Consider the following 12,190-nt stretch of genomic DNA (forward strand, 5'->3'; position numbering starts at 1 on the left):
GGCAGATACATCCCATCCTCTTTCTCCCCTTCAGGAGCTGCCCCATGGTGAGCTTTCTCCTTGCAGCCCTTCTGGGAAGCTTGAATGCCCAGGGAATGTGTCTTGTTGAGGGACCTATTGCATCGGTCTGCAGCTTGTCCTGAGATCGTGGCCAGCATATGGTGACTCATTATAGGGCATTACCTTGTGTTCTTTTCTTTTCTTTTCTTTTTTTCTTTTCATTGTCTGGGCCCTGGGCCTGCACCTCACAAATAAACCATTATCATTTTAATCCTTGCCTAAGGCTGTGTTTTCTAGAGGACCCATGTGAAGACATTACAATAAGCCATTATGTGAAGTGATGTTAAGACTGTACTGTTTATGAATATTTCTTATCTTCTATATATTGTGATGTTTTGACATCTTAAGAACGTTTCTGGCTGGGGGGAGGCTGCCCCTCCTGAGACTAGCCAGTTAGAGATAGCAAAGGGCTCAGCTTGGAGTATACGTTTGACATACAAACTTAGCCTGCAGACCCCAGGAAGCAGTATTCTTCAGCCCTAGTCCTCCCAGGGCCAGGTACCAGACAACTGGAGACCACCCGCATAGCCCAAAGCCTGCCAAAATTTTTCAGATTTGCCAACCCTACCTAAGCTGCTTACCTGCCATGCCTTCCTCTTCCTGTGGCCTCTGCTCTCCCTTGGCTCCTGCCCCTCTACCTCCTGACCACCCTGGTGCTTCCCCATGTGGCCCCGTGTGGTGTGGGGTGCCTCCCACGTCTAAGACCTGTGAGTGTAATAACTTTGTTTTCCTGGGTCTCTCCTGCAGCTTCTCTTGGGACTGTACGCAACTGACCATCACATAAAAGAACTCTGAACAAAGACTTTTATGACCCAGAAAAACATTTACATTTTATCCACAAACCACATTTATAAAGCAACATTAATATGTTTCCATTCATGTAAAAAATAAACACAAAAAAAATTTGGAAGAAAAATACTGACATATTAATGGTAATTAACATTGGAGCTAAGATTGTGGGGAGGGTATTTTTCTTTTTTGTGCTTTTTTTATTTCGGAATTTTTTACATTTATTTAAAAAAAAAAACCATTTGGGACTTCGCTGGCAGTCCAGTGGTTAAGACACCACACTTCCACTGCAGGGGGCACGAGTTCGATCCCTGGTCGGGAAACTTAAGATCCCACGTGCTGCATGATGCGGCTAAAAAATATATATAAAAAAAAAAACAATTTGTACCAATTGTCTATTGCTGTATTACAAACTACCCCAAAACTTAGTGGGCTCAAACAGCACATTTTATCTGTTCGTGATTCTGTAGGTGTGCAGCTTAGGCTGGGCTCAGCTGGGTGGTTCTGTTGGTCTGCCTGAGTCATTCATGTGGCTCCAGTGGTCTAGCGCTTTCCTGGGGCTGTCTGGTCCAAGGTAGCCTGACATGTCTGGTGGTGGGTATCGACCATTTTGCCAGGCCTCTCTCTCCAAGTGCTCTTTCATCTCCAAGGTGCCGGCTGGGGCTTGATTAAAGGGCAGCAGCAGCATTCCAAGAGGGTAGAGCTAGAAGCTGCAAGGCCTCTTAAGGCCTAGGCTCTGAGGTCACCCAGTGTCCCTTCCACCCCAATCTATTGGGCAAAGCAGGTCACAAGGCCTGCCCAGATTCAGGGGTGGGGAAACAGACTCCTACTCTGGCTGAGAGAAGTGGTAAAGTCATGGTGTGAAGAGGCTAGTGTCCAGGGATGGAAAGAATGATCGGGTTCTCTTGGTAAACATTTGCAAGCAATCTACCATACCATTTTAAGGGATTCTTCTTCTAAAAGTTTCTTCTAGTCTGTGTACCTATATTGAGACAATAATAATGGTTAACACTTTTGTATTGATTATTTTGTACCAGACTCAAGATTGTGTTCGGACTTGAAAGAAAAAATTTTTTTAAAGTATTAAGCAAGTCCTACGGTGAATATTTTTCACCAAAATAGATTGGCTGTTCCTCTCCATCAGTTTGAATTAGTGAGATTTACAGCATATGTATCAGGGAAAGAAAACTTCTTTAATTTAGTTCCTGGCTGCCAGACAGATTGTCAGATTTGTGCTAGTGATTAGAAAAATGAATTTCTCACAAATCTGCAGTTAAAACCCTACCCGCTTTCCATTCCTGATTATGTGATAGGATAGGAGCCATCTCCCCATAACTTAATGTTATTAGATTAGCAAGAAGATGTCTAACATGACTCAGTGTTGTTCTTGAGAAATAATTAGCTACCTAAGTGGGTAGACCTCCATGGAATACAAGTATATCTCTTTTTATAACATTTAAATTTGGAGGCTTAATTATCCAGTGAAAAATAGTTACTTTAGCACTTTAGTCCATTTGGCTATATATTGACATTATTAAAATGCTTTCCTGGTCTTTATGCAAATTGCTTTTTTAAAAAACCAATTTATCTCCTAGCAACCCGAAGTGAAGTAAGCACCGAAAAATGACATCTCAAGAAGACTTTGGGCTCTTAATCCAAGTAAATTCCTAGGGCTTATTTGTGGATTATCTGAATGAACAAATGGTAGATTTGTGCCTAGAGGTATATTAGCAGCTGAGTCACTCTCTAAACTTTTAAGCAGCTAATTAAATAGCCAAGTTCACACAAATAAACAGTAAAATGTAGTACATTTGGTCACCAATTCAAGTCTGTAAGTATGCACTCGGTTGAGTGGGAGAACTGACCGTGAAATTACTCATCTGTACTCGAAAGACTTGCCCAAGCTCTGGAGTCTGGAGAAGCTTCTTTCTCTTTGCTCTTTTTAGGGATGCACCTTAGCCATGGGGTGCTGGCAGCCACCTCACCTCCCAGAGCCTTAGCCTCCTCCTCTGTGAAATGTGCCTCAAGTCTGTGTTCTAGGTTCTGGGTTGAGAACACAGAGTTGGATAATGGGTATGAAAATGCCTTATTGCTAGACATCCCAGAGCTGAGAACCATGGCTTCCTGTGGCAGACACAGCACTTAGGATGTAAGCTACAGGCCCAGCAGCGACCCGGCAGGTACCACCCCACCCCTGCCTGCCCACCTCCCTGCACATGAGCTGTCAGGCCCGAGGGGCCACGTGTCCCTTTGCTTCCTGACTCAGTTGCCTCTGCCGTTGGAGGGCACTCAGACCCGCCAGCTCCAGCTGGCTGCCTCAGGAGGCGTGCCACTCCATCTCTGACCCCAACGTCTGGAGCCGCAGTCTGGGGAGAGCCCTGCTTGCCCTGTGGAACGTGCCACTGAAGCCTCGTAAGTGGCGCTCAGGCTCCTACTCTTCCTGCTGCACTGTGGCCACAGGCTCCTCCTGGTGGGAGGACGGACAGTCCCCTCCCCACACAAGGCTGTGTCCAGCTGGTCATGCTCCCAGGGCTGCTGCTTTTCAGACCCACTTAACTTCCACAGAAGGGGATGTGTGAGACTGGATAGGGTCAGAAGTTCGCCACTCCCCTCCTCTAGCAAACAACCACTTCCCTCAAAGCCCGTTCTCTGCAGTGACTTGCCCATCTGTTTTTGTTTTTGTTTTTTTCAGGGTTCCTTGAGAGTGATAGAAGCCAAATTCAATTCCACAAGTTTAGTCCAAAAGGGAATTTTTAGGTTCAGGCAGTACAGCCCCCAGAAGGGCATAGACAGACTGGCTTCGGGGATGACCATAGCCAGGCCACTTCTGGTTAGAGTTCCCCAAAAGATGAGCCTGAGACAAGGACTTGGCTGCAGGTCATTTATTTAGAAGGTGTTTCCAGAAAGCCCAAGTGAGGATGTAGGGGAAAGTAAAACAGGGAAGCAAGAATAGCCATGAGGACGCACGTGAGTGTTGAGTTACTGCCTCGGACAACTGGGCTCTCTGGCAGGGACCCTGGAGAAGCCAAACTCTTCCAGTGCAGGCTGGGGAGGCTGGGGCAGTTATCCACAAACTGTCTTCCCCTCTGATTGAGGGCTGCCCCTGGGAACCTAAGCTTCCCTGTACCTTGGGGTTGTCTGTTGGGGAAAGCCCAGGCAGAGAAGAAGAGAGTGGCCAGGACTTGAGGTGGGAAGCTGGCCCCAGGATGCTGCTGCTGCTGGAGAACCCAGGTGGGCCAGAGGTTTTGGAGTGGGCACAGGCTCCTGCTCTGGGCCCAGGTGCCCTAGGGACTCTCTGTCTCTTGTCTGTCTGTTTGCCTCTGGTTGCTTTGCTCCTTCTGACAGCAAGAGGGCTTTCTTCAGGGAATTTGATCTCGAGCCCCTCTGGGCTGATGTCCATCACAGAGGACTTTTTTGGCTCCAGCCATCAAAGTCCCAGGGAAGGACTCTGATTGGCCTGGTAGGATTGTGTTACCATCCCTGGGCAGTCCAGGTGATGGAGGATTATAATTGGCCCAGGATAGGTCACTTCCCCATGCCTGGCCAGAGGGATGGGGTATGTTCCCAGAAGTGGAAATGTGAGGCCAGAAGAAGCTGTTGGGCACTTTCCTTCCCCATTGCATGTTGGCCGGGACCACACAGCCCACCTGGCAGGCTTCAGACATTTTGAACTTTGGCAAGGAGAGTTTGGGGCCTTGATCCCTTCCCTCTCAGAAGGCTTCTGGACACTAAATTTAAATTAACCCTTTTCTCCCCCCTCTCCACTTTTACTTCCAACTGACCAAGGACTGCAAGTTAAGAAGGTGCTTAAAACTCATAAAGTCCGTCTAGTTGGGTATGTTTCATGGTGTTCTGGGGAGACGCTCTTCTTCCATTTATCAGGCATGAACAAAATTTGGAGAAAAGATTTTGACAAAGGATACTACCACAAAAGAATGAATGGAGAATTTAAAAATATTTTTCACACCTTTAGGGCAATTGACATTTTAGTTAGATTCATGCTTTCTCTTCCCTTACTGGAAATAAGACTTTCACTTGACTGACCTAGTGAATGTTAAGGGGATCCTTTCATAGCTCAGAGACAAGTACAATATGCAGAAAACTAGTGGTAAAAACCAAGGGGACATTGACTGGAGTGAAACTGATTCTCCAGAATATCATTTTCCACGTCTAATAAACAATGTGTCTTCTCAGAATTGGACGTTCTTTCATTCTTTCCCTCAACTAATATTTATTAAGTATCCAGCAGGTTCTTAATAAATTGTGTTGACAGATCAATAACATTCCTGCTTTCAAGGAGCTTACTTTGAGTTGGGGAGACAGAAGATAAGCATGCATGAACGAAAAAACAAGAAATGCAATAAAACAGGAAGTGTTCAAGGAAGTCTCACTAAGGATGATCCGGACTTTGAGTCAAATCTGAGTCTTTGGTGTGATGAGTTGGGGAGAAGCAGCTCAGGCAAGGCACAAGCAAGTGCCAGGGCCCTGAGGTGGGAAGCAGCGTCGGCTGCTCAGGAACTGAAGAGGAAGCACCAGTGTCTGGGGTGTGGTATGTGGGGAAAGGGCGATGGGGGTGGTCAGAAAGGCATTCCATCACAGGATCAGGGCCATGGTGGAGTGGGGATTTTGATCTCAGTGCCACAGGAAGCTATTCAGGGCTGTGAGCAGGGGAATGGCACATGTGGTCTTGGTTGTGAAAGGTCATTCTTGCTCTTGTGAGGCTAACCTGCAGGAGTGCAGCTGGGATGAGCGTGGCCCAGCTACTGGTCTGGTCTGCTGTGGGTGGTAGCAGAGGAGAATCCAGAGATAGAAGTGGCAGCACTTGTTAATGGGTGGGATAGACAGGGTGCGGAATGGGAGGAGGATGGCTTCCCTTGGCTCTTCGAAGAAAGCACAGACCGCTGGGTACCGGGTAAGCCTGTAGCCACATTTGGCTGCATTATGAACTATCTTCTCTGAGGCACTGACAATAGCTGGGTCCTGTCCATGTTATCTTGAGAAAAAAGAAAATCCAAGTCGGAGAATGACAGAAAATTTAGTGCTGTTAAATGAAGACAGTTTAATTCCAGTTGAAATGTTGTCTCTGTGCCAGCAAACAAGTTTTACTCAACCACTATCCTTGAGTGACCCAGGGATTTATTTTCATCATTCATAGTAGTCAAGTTGAGTTACGCCAGAATTAGGTTTTGATGTGAGTTTCAGTTAAACAGCTTCAAAGCCTGTGGGTTTGGATGCATGTACTATCAGCAGCTCTCAGAGTTGCATCCTCTCCTCACCTGAGGCTGAAAGTGCTTTTGGAAAACCCTATTGCCACCTCCCCGCTTCCCCCTCCCTCCACCACGCACAGCCATCCATGGAGTCTCTGGGAAATCACTCCTTTGCCTGCAGGACTCTGTGCTGGGGGAGCACAGCTTCCCGTTGGCATTTAGGACTCTCCGGTGGGCACAATTATTTTTAAAATTGGGAAAAAAGCATTTGGTGATTAATGACTATACCTCTGATATATAAGCCATTTCCAAGGCACTCTCACACATAATATGTCATTTGTTCATCTTAGCAGCTCTGTGAGGTCAGAGAGGCTTTGTCCTTTTATTCCCTCATTCTCCTGTCTATGCTCAAATTCCCCCAGATCAAAAAAAGCCCCTACTCCTTCCCGTTATTTGTGCAGTCTACAAATTCTGCTGCCAAAGGGCTGAGTGGGAAAGGAGGTGATTGTGCAGGGCACAGAGTCAAAGGAAACATGAGAAAATCCTTCTGTTATAATTTCAAGTAAAAAGAGCAGGATGCGAAATTGCCAATACAGTCTGGTAAGACTCTACTCAACATGCACGTGTGCCTAGGGAAAAAAAAAAAAAAAAGACTTGCAGGAAACATTCCATAGTGTTAACCACAGTTGTTTTGGAATGAGAGGATTATTTTTACTCTGAATTTTTAATATTTTCCCATGATTTAAATAATGAATATTTGTAGTAGATATGTATTGTTTTGTTCATTCAGAAAGAGCATTTGAGACCTTTCAGAAAATTCTTCCCTTGCTTCAACCCTGTGCTCCTGCTGAGGGCCGCCCATTACTGCATCCTACCTGTCTGGCTGGAAGGACGGACACGTACATGACTCACATTGAGCCTAGTAATGCCACCCGGTTCCCTGAGCCCAGTTCGGGCATGGGCATAGGAATCAAGCCAGCTCACACACAGTACGTCCTCTGGTCACAGTGAATCAAAGAGGAAGACCGGAAAGAGGGTCGGAGTGATGCAGTGTAAGAAAGACTCAGTATGCTGTTGCTGGCTTTGAAGATGGAAGGGGCTACAGAACAAGAAAGGCAGACAGCTTCCAGAAGCCTGAAAAGGCAAGAAAGTGGACTCACCCTCAAGCCTCCAGAAGGAAGCAGCTCTGCCAACACCTCGACTTTAGCCCAGTGAGACCCATTTTAGACTCCTGACTTCCAAATTGTATGGTTTTAAGCCATTAAGTGTGTGGTCATTTGTTGCAGCAGCAGCAGGAAACTCATACAGAAGGAGAGAGCCCACCTCTAAGTGTGGGGAGCCTGGGCTTTGTCAGGATGCAAAGGCAGAGCAGCAAGCTGGCTGCAGACCCCACCTTGGGGGGGTTTTGGGGGAACCCCGGCTTCCCCATGGCAGCTACCATATTCAGGGGGACCTGTCAGCGATGGTGCTCCAAGCACACAGTTTTAGTTCCAGGGATACACACTGGGCCCTGGGATTAATGAACTGAAGCTAGAGAGAGTCAGTCGCTCTGGGGCGACACAAGTGGGCCATCTTCCCAACCATGTTCTGCAGGAATAGGGCACCTGGGGCGAAGGAGCTCTGCTGTGTGGGAGCCATCAGCAGACAGGAGGTCAGCTGAAGGGTCCGGGGGCTCATGCTGAGTACTCCTTCCGGGCAGCTTGAGTCCCAGGGGTCTGGGGACAGGCCAATGCTGGGTGCTCCTCCAGCCCCCATTTCCACCTTACAGACACTGAGTTAAAACCAGTCAAGGTGAGGAGAAAAGAAAGGATTGTTGGAGTTCCAGGAATGTCACTGAATGAACTGGGGATAAATGTCTCTGTCGTTGGATCAGAGAAGTTCTCTTCCTGGGACAAGAGCACGAGTGGAAGCCCTCATACCACATGTCCATGATGATCATTCAGAATACCATCAATCTAACAAGCTATTAACCTCCTCACTTGAGAGCTGCACCGTCATAAGAAAAATTTTAAAATATGTTTAAATATGTTAAAATTTTAGATATATGTTAAATATTAACCCATTAAAATAAATATGATATAATATGTTAAAAATGTTTGACTATAGTTTTTACATGACAGAAAGTTAGCAAAATATCAAAGATGACCAAATTTAATTATTGTGTATGTGTACACATTTTGCTGATGGGTCAGTAATGGATGGTAAGTAATAAAATAGAGATGCATAATTCATAGATTACTTACAGCATAAAGTTTATATTTTTTATTTCAGCAAAATTATTAATTCTAGTGTCATTATAGAGATTTTCATATAACTTACATATTGTATGGAATAATGCCATATTAGACATTTCTCGAATTAACCATAGTTCTTAGATTTTTATTAATTTCAAATTGGAGAAACTTTGTGAAGTGGTAACTACTAGAGTCATCAATACACCTCAAGCAACAGAGTCCAAAATTATCATGAACTGTACATGTCACGTTCACATATTATAATGGCATCAAATATGATAAATGATTGCAGAAAATATAATTTTATCATATAAATTACTATCATCTGTTTAGCAATTCTAGCCATCTCTTAAAGCAGTGTCTAGATTTATTCAATATTTCTTAATTCCTTCTTTCAAGTCTTTCAGTGCTGGGCTATTATAAAGAAAACTGAAAATATCAGTAAATGGCTCAACTTTTTCACATCTCTACTCAACTGAGACTATTCCTTATTCGATAATAACCAGAAAATACTCTCTATAGAAAATAATTTGGGAATTACTTTTATGTAGATCTTCATAGTTATCCAATTATTTTTTCCGTGTGTTAAGTTCTTTATATTTTAATGGAATGCCACATATTTCACATGTATTTTCTTTTTATTTTTTTAATAATTAAAAAATGAAGTAGCTACACAAACTATTCTTTTCTTTTTGAAGCTTTTGATAATATTATTGAGAGCAAGCAATAATATATACCAAGCAACAGTGGATAATGCAAATTCAAGATTATTTCATTTTCTACCCGTTCGTTTTTTTGGTGGAGCTTTTGTTGTTTTGCTTAACTTTTCTCATATTTTGTTTAAACTGAACAGCAATTAGTTGGCATTCCCGTTGTATGCCTGAGAGAGGTTGTAAGGTCAAATTTGACGTATGTTTGATCAAGCTCTTCCCGTTTTGGGAAGATCCAGAAAATACTTTCTATACTTGCTTAATTATTCTGAAGGACACATCACTAGGGACCAACTTGAGATCATGTGTCAGTAACAAATCCAAACTGTGAGTTGCATGTGGGATGTTTCTGAATTGTTGACAAAATTCTGGCTCATACACCTTTTTCCTTACCAACTATGTGCCATTTTCATAGACTTACTCTTAACAATCTTTCAAATCAATGCCTAAAATTGAAAGTTCTTTTTCCAGTTCTTTACTTAAATCAAAAACTGTACTTCTAGGTGTGAAAACAATGCAATATGTTCTTGTTTTCTTCAACAACACATATAGCAAATGTTTGTTGTTCAGTATGACTTTTGTCAGTGGTTGCACTGACAGCTAGTTGCATTGAGTAATGTTTACTTATGTTTTTATGTTACATATGATTGATTCTCTCACTTTGTTTCCTGCTACATTGGTAATTTCATTTAAAATTATTCATCCTAGATAGTGATTGCTTGTTTTATTACTTTTACCCATCCTAACATAAATAAAAATTTTTGCCCATGCTAACATAAAAATTGGAATTATTTCTGTTAAACCTAGAAAAATTGTATTGCCTTCTATAAATATTGTTCTGTTACTACAGTAAAAAGTACCATAACTCTTGGATAAATATTGGACCCAAAACAATATTTTTTCAGAACATCACATCAGAGTTCTAAACTGGCATTTACTTGTCACTGTTGACCATGATTGGTGGTTTGCTATTTATTCAGCCTATTTTTAAATTTCTGGTGCTTGCATGTGTACTTTTTTCAATGTGTGCAAGTGACATTTTTTATTATTTCAATAAAATATCCAAATGTTTCTGGTCACAAGTAACTTCTTTGGCCAAAGTTGATCTTGAAAGTTGGTTGTGAATTATGTAACACATTATGTAACAATACACTTTGTCTTTCTCCTTGGAATATGAAAACCTGCTTTTAGAGGTTATTTTTCCATTTGAAAGAATTTTGCTATAAAATTAAAACTCTTGAGTTTTCTGCCATACTCATCCAATGAAAAATCATATTAGCTGATTTGAATTGGATTGTGTTTTGCTAGAAACATTTCCATGCTGTCAAAGAGGGTTTGACACCAGTGTTAGGACTGTCCTACAATAAATGAGTGACACTCCAGAGAGTTCATCTGTCTCATCCAATTTGCTAATGTCATGAATGGATTTTTCTACATCTTCCAATGGATAGGCCAGAACTGCACTGGCTGCTTCTGAGTTGTGAATTCGTTATGAACAATCCTCTTTTTCATTCTCATTGCTTTGATCAGTAATTAAATCTTCATGTAATAAAGAATATGAGGTTCCAGGGATTTCATCTAAGCTGTTGAAGTTGTGAATTTTATTTGAATAATTTTCTTGTTCATTTTCATTGTTTTGATCAGTAATTAAAACTTTATTAAATATAGAATTTAAAATATCTTACTAGCAGATTTTAGATGGGTCATGCCTGACACAGACTTCTCACTTTTATTGTTCTTAGCTCTAAAAAATTTAGACCACTTATTTGAAGGTATTCTGTTTATTTTTTCTTTTCAGTATTTTTCTGAGCTCCCCTTTCTATTTTTTATTCCTATCATGATCTTGCCTTATATTTATTCTCAGTGATTTAAAGATTAAAAATAGAGTGTAGTTGTACTTAAATATAATCTAAATATATTTATATCAAAAAGGAAACGAAAGCAAATGTGACCAAAAAATCAACATTTTTCATATGTTTTTAAGTTACTTTCTTTTAAAATAGTAAAAATATCTATTACAATTAAAAGGGAAAATGGAAACTATCATAAACGACTGTAAAAAGTGAAAGTATTTTTTAAAGTTGAATTTTTATTTAACTTTGAAAATTTAGCTACTCATATTAACTAGTTTACAAATACAGGATTACTTTCCGTTCTAGTGTTCAGTGTCCGGTTAGCTGCAAGCACAGGAGTTGATGCCACACTTCACGCATGTTATATCTAGATCCATATATACGCAAATTTAAGAGTAATATGAATTATTTAACTATTGCAAAATGTTTTTCAGTACGTCTGGGTCACAAATTGGAATATGAAGAGAAACAGGAAAATGGACCCTCAGCATCACAAAGAATGCTTCATTATGCAGGAACCTCTCTCGTTCGTCCTATCTAGGAGAACGCATTTGACAAGGTAATTAATTAGTTGTTTATCTTACCTAAGCATTTCTGCTGCCCAAATCCTCCCCTGTTCTGAAGCTGTGTCTATTTCCGACATCTACAGGTACAACCCCAGACCTTCATGGCATTTGAGCTCTGGTACTTTTTGTTTCAAGGACGTAGAGCAAGAGGTGTAAAGAAGTGTTTCCCTAGGGCCTGAGCCACGTTATTCACCTCAGCGGATGTTTAGAGTTGCTGGTGGCACGATACCAGCATCACCTGTCAGATCTCCAGTGACAGAGGCACCCATGTGTTCTTTAAAACATTGTGTGTGTGTGTGTGTTTGTGATAGGCAGAGCCCTCAGAAGTTCAGAGTCCAGGACAGAGGCCCCTCTTGCCTGAAGCTAAGGGTGGTACTGAACTTTAAATACTTTTATGGATGGAGAAACTTAGTCTCTCCATCCATCAATCCATCCATCTTTTCTTCCAATCATTTACTCAAAAAAACCTACTTTTTGAGTACCTCCTGTGTACCAGGTACTCTGCTAGGTGCTGGAGGTTGGGGCATTGAGAACCCTTTTTTGGGAGAAAATAGGGAAGGCTGTATGGATGGGGCAACATCAGAGATGTTTCTGGGAGTGAGAGATACCCAGGGAGAGAAGAGGGAGAAAGACTAGAGTGAACCGTTTGTGCAAATGTACAGATTCATGGAAGGACTTTGATGTCTAGGTTTGAACAAGGCTGGAGGGCAGTATCCCAGGGAGCCAGGAACACAATAAATCTAGAGAGGTATGCTGGAGCCTATTTCTGAA

At 42.2% G+C, this 12,190-nt stretch overlaps 1 long non-coding RNA gene across 1 annotated transcript in view; it reads left to right on the forward strand.

Moving 5' to 3' along the window:
- Positions 1–12,190, forward strand: part of LOC307175664 — a 60,575-nt gene that overhangs the window by 21,617 nt on the left and 26,768 nt on the right. Inside the window, exon 2 of the long non-coding RNA XR_013824398.1 lies at positions 11,288–11,412. This is a non-coding gene — a long non-coding RNA (uncharacterized lncRNA). The remainder of the gene's footprint in view (positions 1–11,287; positions 11,413–12,190) is intronic.

The sequence above is a fragment of the Stenella coeruleoalba genome (genome assembly GCF_951394435.1).
Source record: "Stenella coeruleoalba genome assembly, chromosome: 16".
NCBI lineage: Eukaryota > Metazoa > Chordata > Mammalia > Artiodactyla > Delphinidae > Stenella > Stenella coeruleoalba.